This window comes from Orcinus orca, chromosome 15, assembly GCF_937001465.1.
Source record: "Orcinus orca chromosome 15, mOrcOrc1.1, whole genome shotgun sequence".
Taxonomy (NCBI): domain Eukaryota; kingdom Metazoa; phylum Chordata; class Mammalia; order Artiodactyla; family Delphinidae; genus Orcinus; species Orcinus orca.
This window is the reverse complement of record NC_064573.1, coordinates 71,753,770-71,760,446: the sequence shown is the minus strand read 5'-3', so window position 1 is coordinate 71,760,446 and position 6,677 is coordinate 71,753,770.

Below are 6,677 nucleotides of genomic sequence, written 5' to 3'. Positions count from 1 at the left end.
CAAAGTCCCAGCTCCTCCGGGGAGGGTACACAGAAGGACGGGCTCCCGGAAGAAACGGAAGTGGTTCTCGCCGGAGGACTGGAGTCGACGGACCACCGCCTTGTTTTTCCTTTTCCCCCTTAGTCACGGGCGTCTTCGTCGGTTACTAAGGGAGACTGTGCGGCCCGGGGTCGCTTGGTTTTCAAGTTTTGCTCGGGCCCTGTTCATAGTTACACATATCCCATTTGCAGAAGGGACTCTGGGTCATTTTTATTTTTCGGTGTAAAGAGGGCGACCCCCGCCTGAAAACGGGATCACAACTTGGCCACCTTTAGTTATAATTGTCGTCGGAGTGGAAATGGATCGCAGAGGAAGGGCCTTTAATGAGCATGGGGCACATCTCTGACGACACCTATAGAGGAACCGAGACCTTTAATAATAACAGCCACCAAAGTTATTGTTTACTTAAATGCATTGCTAAGTACGTCACATGCATTATTCATATTCAGTCTTCACAGTTTTTACATCCCAGGAAATACAAGAAATTTAGAGAAAAAGTCTTTTGACACAGCGTGTAAGTGGTGGAAACAAGATTGGCAGGTAAGTCTGTGTGTCTCCAGAATAGCAGTGTCCAATAGAAATATATGGAAGTAAACATTTTAAATTTTCTAGTAGCCACATTAAAGTGAAAAACAACAGATAAAATTAATTTTATCAATATCTTTTACTTGACCCAATGTGTCCAAAATATTGTCATTTATATGGAAAAATTATTAATGAGATAATTTACATTCTTCTTTTGTACTAAGTACCTCTCAATTTGAACCAGCCGTTTTTCGTGTGCTCTATAGTCACAAGTGGCCAGCAGCTACTGCGCTGGACAGCACTGGAGCCAGAGAGGATTTGCCCTCCCGTTTAATCACTTCCCCCAACTCCAGAGCAAGTAGTTGCCACTGCTTTAGTAAGGAAATCAAAGTTCTAGCTCAGTGGTTCTCAGAGTTTTTGGTCTCAGGACCCCTTTATACGCTTATAAATTATAGAGAGTTTTGTTTAAGTGGATTATACCTAACAATACTTATACTATTAAAAATTAAAATTGAGGAATATGGAGAATCCTGACTCGTACACTGGGTTTCACACTTTCCTTGCTGTAAACATAATAATTGAAACCGCTTGCCAAACACTTGCTAGCGGCTAGATCCCTGTGCTAAGTACCTACGTGCACTGTCCTATTTCATCCTCTCAACAACCCCACCAAGTAGGTTCTATTAAAATCTCCACTTCAGGGGCTTCCCTGGTGGTGCAGTGGTTGAGAATCTGCCTGCCAATGCAGGGAACACGGGTTCGAGCCCTGGTCCGGGAAGATCCCACATGCTGCGGAACAACTAAGCCCGTGTGCCACAACTACTGAAGCCCGTGTGCCTAGACCCTGTGTGCCACAACAAGAGAAACCATCGCAATGAGAGGCCTGTGCGCTGCAACAAAGAGTAGCCCCCGCTCGCCACAACTAGAGAAAGCCCACGCACAGCAACGAAGACCCAACACAGCCAAAAATAAAAACAAATAATTAACTTTTTAAAAAGATGACTTGCTAGAAAGTTGTGTTACATGTGCATAAAGTATAATGTATTAAAAAAAAATCTCCACTTCACAGAAGAGGAAAGCCCAGAGAAGTAAAATGACTTGGCCAAGGTCACACAACTGGTTTGTGACCAGACAGGATGTCAGGCAGATCTGTGTGGATCTAAGGTCTGTGTCTTAGGCTGGACACTTCTGCCTCAGACTTAGTCCATCAAGATGGGACCATTACTACCCCACACTGTGATCAGTACTCCACATTGTGTTGGTTTCAAGTACCCACTTGGGCACATGGTCTTGATTCCAGCTGGGGTAGTTAGGAAGGAAGCATAACTGGTTCTTACACCTTTGAAAAGATGCTCCACCTTACTTGGTAATGAAAGAAATGCAAATTAAAACTCCAATCAGAAAACATTTTTTTCCACTCATCAGATTGACAAAGCATGAAAAATACAATACACAGTGATGGTAAGTATATGGGGAAACAGACACTCTTGGGCATCCCTGGGGGAGAGTAAATGGGTGCCATCTTCACCCTGGGCAATTTGGACTATTTACAAAAATGACAAATCTGCATACTCTGTGACCTACATATTTATCACACACACATAAGAATGAAGATATGTATTGCAGCATTGCTGCTAATAATAAAAGACTAGAAGCATCTAAATACCTAGAAAAATTATAGTAATCCCGTGTAGTGGAGTACTATGTGCTATGAAAATAATGCACCAGCTCCTGTGTACTAATAAGGGAGATTCTAAGATGTGTTGTTAAGGGAAAACAGTAAGGGGCAGGGCAATGGAAGAGAATGCTATTATTTGTGTGAGAATAAGATTCAGTGTTTATAAATATAGAGATAATTAAGAAACTGGGGACACTGCTGGCCTCTGGTAAGGGAACTGTGTGACTGAGGCCACCTTTTGTCCTTTGAGAATTTTGTGCTATGTGCATGCATTATTATTCAAAAAATAATTTAAAATTTTAAACTTGAAAAGCATCATCAAAACACAGGGGAAATATAGCATCAAAATTGTTACTCCTTCTGGTAAAAAATGCTCATTAGAAGCTCATGAAAAGTGAAAAAACAGGCCACCTAATAGGATAAATATGATTCCAAATTTGTAAGAAGACGTCTATGTATGTGTCCCTGCATCAAAAAATGGCTGGAAAGCTATACCCCCCAAATGGTAACTCTGGTTATCTCTTTGTGGTAGATTAGTTTCTTCTGAATGCTTTTCTATGTTATCTGAGTTTCTACCATGATCATTTATTTCTTTCATAATTAGAAACATTTTTAAGAGATGACTATATAAGTCTATCTTTCTTTATGCAGTAGTTCTGAATTGTTGCAGCCTTTGTAACTCAAACCCTCCTTTTCGGATTGATCTCCAATCTCCAGAGAGATCCTAAAATCAGCTTTTAAACTTGCTTTACCTCTCAGATCCTCACAATAAACCCGCCTTTAAGCCTTCTTGGGAGCTCTTCAATATAAATCCTTTATAAAAATAATTGATTTGCAATAAGTAATTGTGGGAATGATTACCTAATTTATATGGTTGATCAGTTCATATTTCACATACATTCGTGTTCTTAAATCAGCAAGCCCATGCAAGTTTCCAAGAACTTGGATATGGTTTTTTGCATGTCTCCTCCTATTTGATGTTACTGTTTATGTTGTCAAACAGTGCCTGGATTCCTTTTTTACTTTCCAGTAAGAATGAGATTAGCTTAAACGTCACTTCCTCCTGTTCAGACAGAAGCCCTGTAAAACTTTAGCCCATTGCTTCCCAGAACATCTGATCATAACATCTTAAAAGTCACAATTATTTATTTTTCTAATCAGGAAGGACCTTAACCGAAGAGGCCATGAGAGGCCAGCTCATCTGACTCGTGAGGAAACTGAGGCCCAGAAGAGTTAATTGATAACAGGATTAACTTCTGCCATCAGTTAAACTAGTCACCCCATTTCCTGGCAGAGACTCTTGTGTTTTTTCTCTACTGTCTTTTCTGAGAGTTTCAAACATGGGGAACAATACAGAAGGGAAGCTGAGTGTAGTAGCCAGCCTCCAAGATATGCCCCAGAGACCCCCTTATATTTGATGTGATCCCACAACAAATAAGGCTGACATGTGTAACCAAAAGATTATTGTGATAAAGACAGTATGTAAATTTCAAGGCCAGGTCATAAAAGACATTCTCACATCAACTTTGCTTTCTCTTGGACCACTTACTTTGGGAGAAGCCACTGACCATGTTAGCTGTGAAGATGCTCTGGAGAGGATCTTCTTATGGAGAAGTCTACTTGTCAAAGAACTGAGGCCTCCTGCCAACAGTCATCACCAACTTACCAACCATGTGAGTCCACCATCTTGAAAGTGGACCTTCCTGTCTCATTCGAGTCTTCATATGAGACTGCAGCCCTGCTGATATCTGTCTGCAACCTCATGAGAGACCCTGAGCTACAACCACCCAGATAACCTGCTTTTGGATTCCCGACCTACAGAAACTGTGCAAGATAATAATTGTTAATATTTTTCAAAGATGCTAAGTTTTGGGGTAATTTGTTATGCAGCTATAGATAACTAAGACACTAGGAGCAATGTTCCTCAAAACGTGGGCCTTACACGGCTTAGCTCAAAAATCCCCTGACTTCCTGGTTAAAAGTGTAGGCTCCTGGCTCCATCCCAGCCAAATGGATCAGAATGTATCAGTGTGATGCCCATACATCTGCATTTTGACAAGCTTCAGCTATTTGGATAGCATCCTAAAGTTTTTTGGCCATATCCAGATGTCACCTTTACTTTTAATTTAATTTTCTTTTTATCTGTAGAAGTCGCTTTATTTTCTTTTCATTTTATTTTTTTATTGGCGTATAATTGCTTTACAATGTTGTGTTAGTTTCTGCTGTACAATGAAGTAAATCAGCTGTAGGTATACATATATCCCCTCCCTCTTGAACCTCCCTCACATTGCCCCCATCCCACCCATCCAGGTCGTCACAGAGCACCGAGCTGAGCTTCCTGTGCTGTATAGCAGGTTCCAACTAGCTACCTATTTTACACATGGTAGTGTATATATGTCCATCCTAATCTCCCAATTTGTTTAATTAGTTTAGTTTAGTTTTTTTATCTATATCACATAAATATTTTAAAATTTCTTTTGTTTTTAGGTTGTTTTCACATTTGGAAAAAACCATATTTTTCTAATATACATAAAAATAAGTATCTGTATTTGATCATTTAAGTAGGCTAAATGTTTATCCCATGTATCACCTAAAGTCATCTCCATTACACTCAAAAGTAAACACTCTATACTTGGTAGAACACTGAGACAGAGGAACAGAGATCATTTGGAAATGATGAGAGTTACAGCACCCCACATGTTCTCTGGAACTGGACCAGTTCTAAGCGCTGGCATCTGTAGCATCTCCTTCCATTCTCACCACACTCTTGGACAGCAGGCAGGGTAATGTATGATTAGTGCCACTTTTACAGATGAGAACACAGCCACATACAGGTGGAGAGGCCGGTCTAAGGTCACAATGCTTGAATGCAACCCCTGTCTCCTGTCTTCCTGCTCAAACTTTTTTGCAAGATACACTATTCCTCCGTGGCCAAATAACCCATAGAGATCTAGAGAAAGGGAAGGACACCTAAAAATATAGAGGGAATACTATTGTGAACGAATGTTACAAAACACACAAATTTACTGGAACTGGATCATAGACCTAAGTGTAAAAGCGAAAACGATAAAACTCTCTGAGGAGTTTTTTCATAGGAGAAAAATCTTTGCAACCTTGGGGTAAACAAAGATTTCTTATGTCACAAAAAGCACAAATCATAAAAGAAAAACAATCTGATAACCTCAATCTTATCAAAATTTAAATTTTTCCTCTTTGAAAGATACTGTTAAGAAAATGAAAAAGTATGCCACAAATTTCAGAAAAATTTATAATACATATATCTAACAAAGACCTGTATCCATAACATGTAAAGAACTCTTACAATTCAGTAAGAAGACACACAATTCCCCTCAAACTGTCAAGATATTTGGACAGACAAGACACTGCACAAAAAAGAGATATAAATGGCCAATAGGCACATGAAAATATGGTCAACATAATTTGTCATGAGAGAAACAAAAATGAACACCACAATGCCATACCACTATACACCTATTAGAATGGTGACAGTTAAACTATCAATGCTGTGTGTTAGTGAGGATTTGGAGCAACTGGAATTCTCATACATCACTGATGGGAATGTAAAATGATACATACACTTTGGAAAGCTGGCAGTTTCCTATAAAGATAAACATAATCTTACCTCAATGACCCAGCCATTTCACTCTTCCATATTTATTTATCCAAGAGAAATGAAAATGAAAATCTACACAAAGACTTGTACATGAATGTTCACAGCTACTTCATTCATCATAACTCCAAATTTAGAAAATCCAAAATGGTCATTCATTGATGAATAGGTAAATAAAATGTGGCATATCCATACAATAGACTATTGCTCAGTGATAAGAATGCACTACTAAAACAACACAGTAACGCTTATGAATCTCAAAGCCATGCTGAGTGAAAGAAGTTGAGACACAAAAGAGTATGTACTTTATGCTTCTGTTTATATAAATTCTAGAAAATGCAAATTAATCTATAGTAATAAGAGCAGCTTAGTGGCTGTCTGGAGCCAGAGATGAACTTTTGGGGTGATGGAAACATTCTGTATCTTGATTGCGGTGTTGTTACACTTTTTCCTTGCAAGGGCATATGGGCTATTTATACATCTTCTTTGAAGAAATGTCTATTCATATCCTTTGCCCACGTTTAAATTGGGTTATTTGTCTTTTACTGAGTTGTAAGGGTTCTTTACATATTTTGAATGTAAATCTCTTATTAGTTATATGATTTTCAAATATTTCTCTCATTTGGTGGGTTGTTTTTTCACTTTCTCCATGGTATCATTTGCGGCATAAAGGCATTTAACTTGGATATGGTCCAATATAACTGTTTTTTGTTTTTTCTTGTGTCCCTTATGCCTTTTGATGTCATGTCTATGAAACCACTGCCTAATTCCAAGTCATAAAGACTTATTCCTATGAGTCTTAGA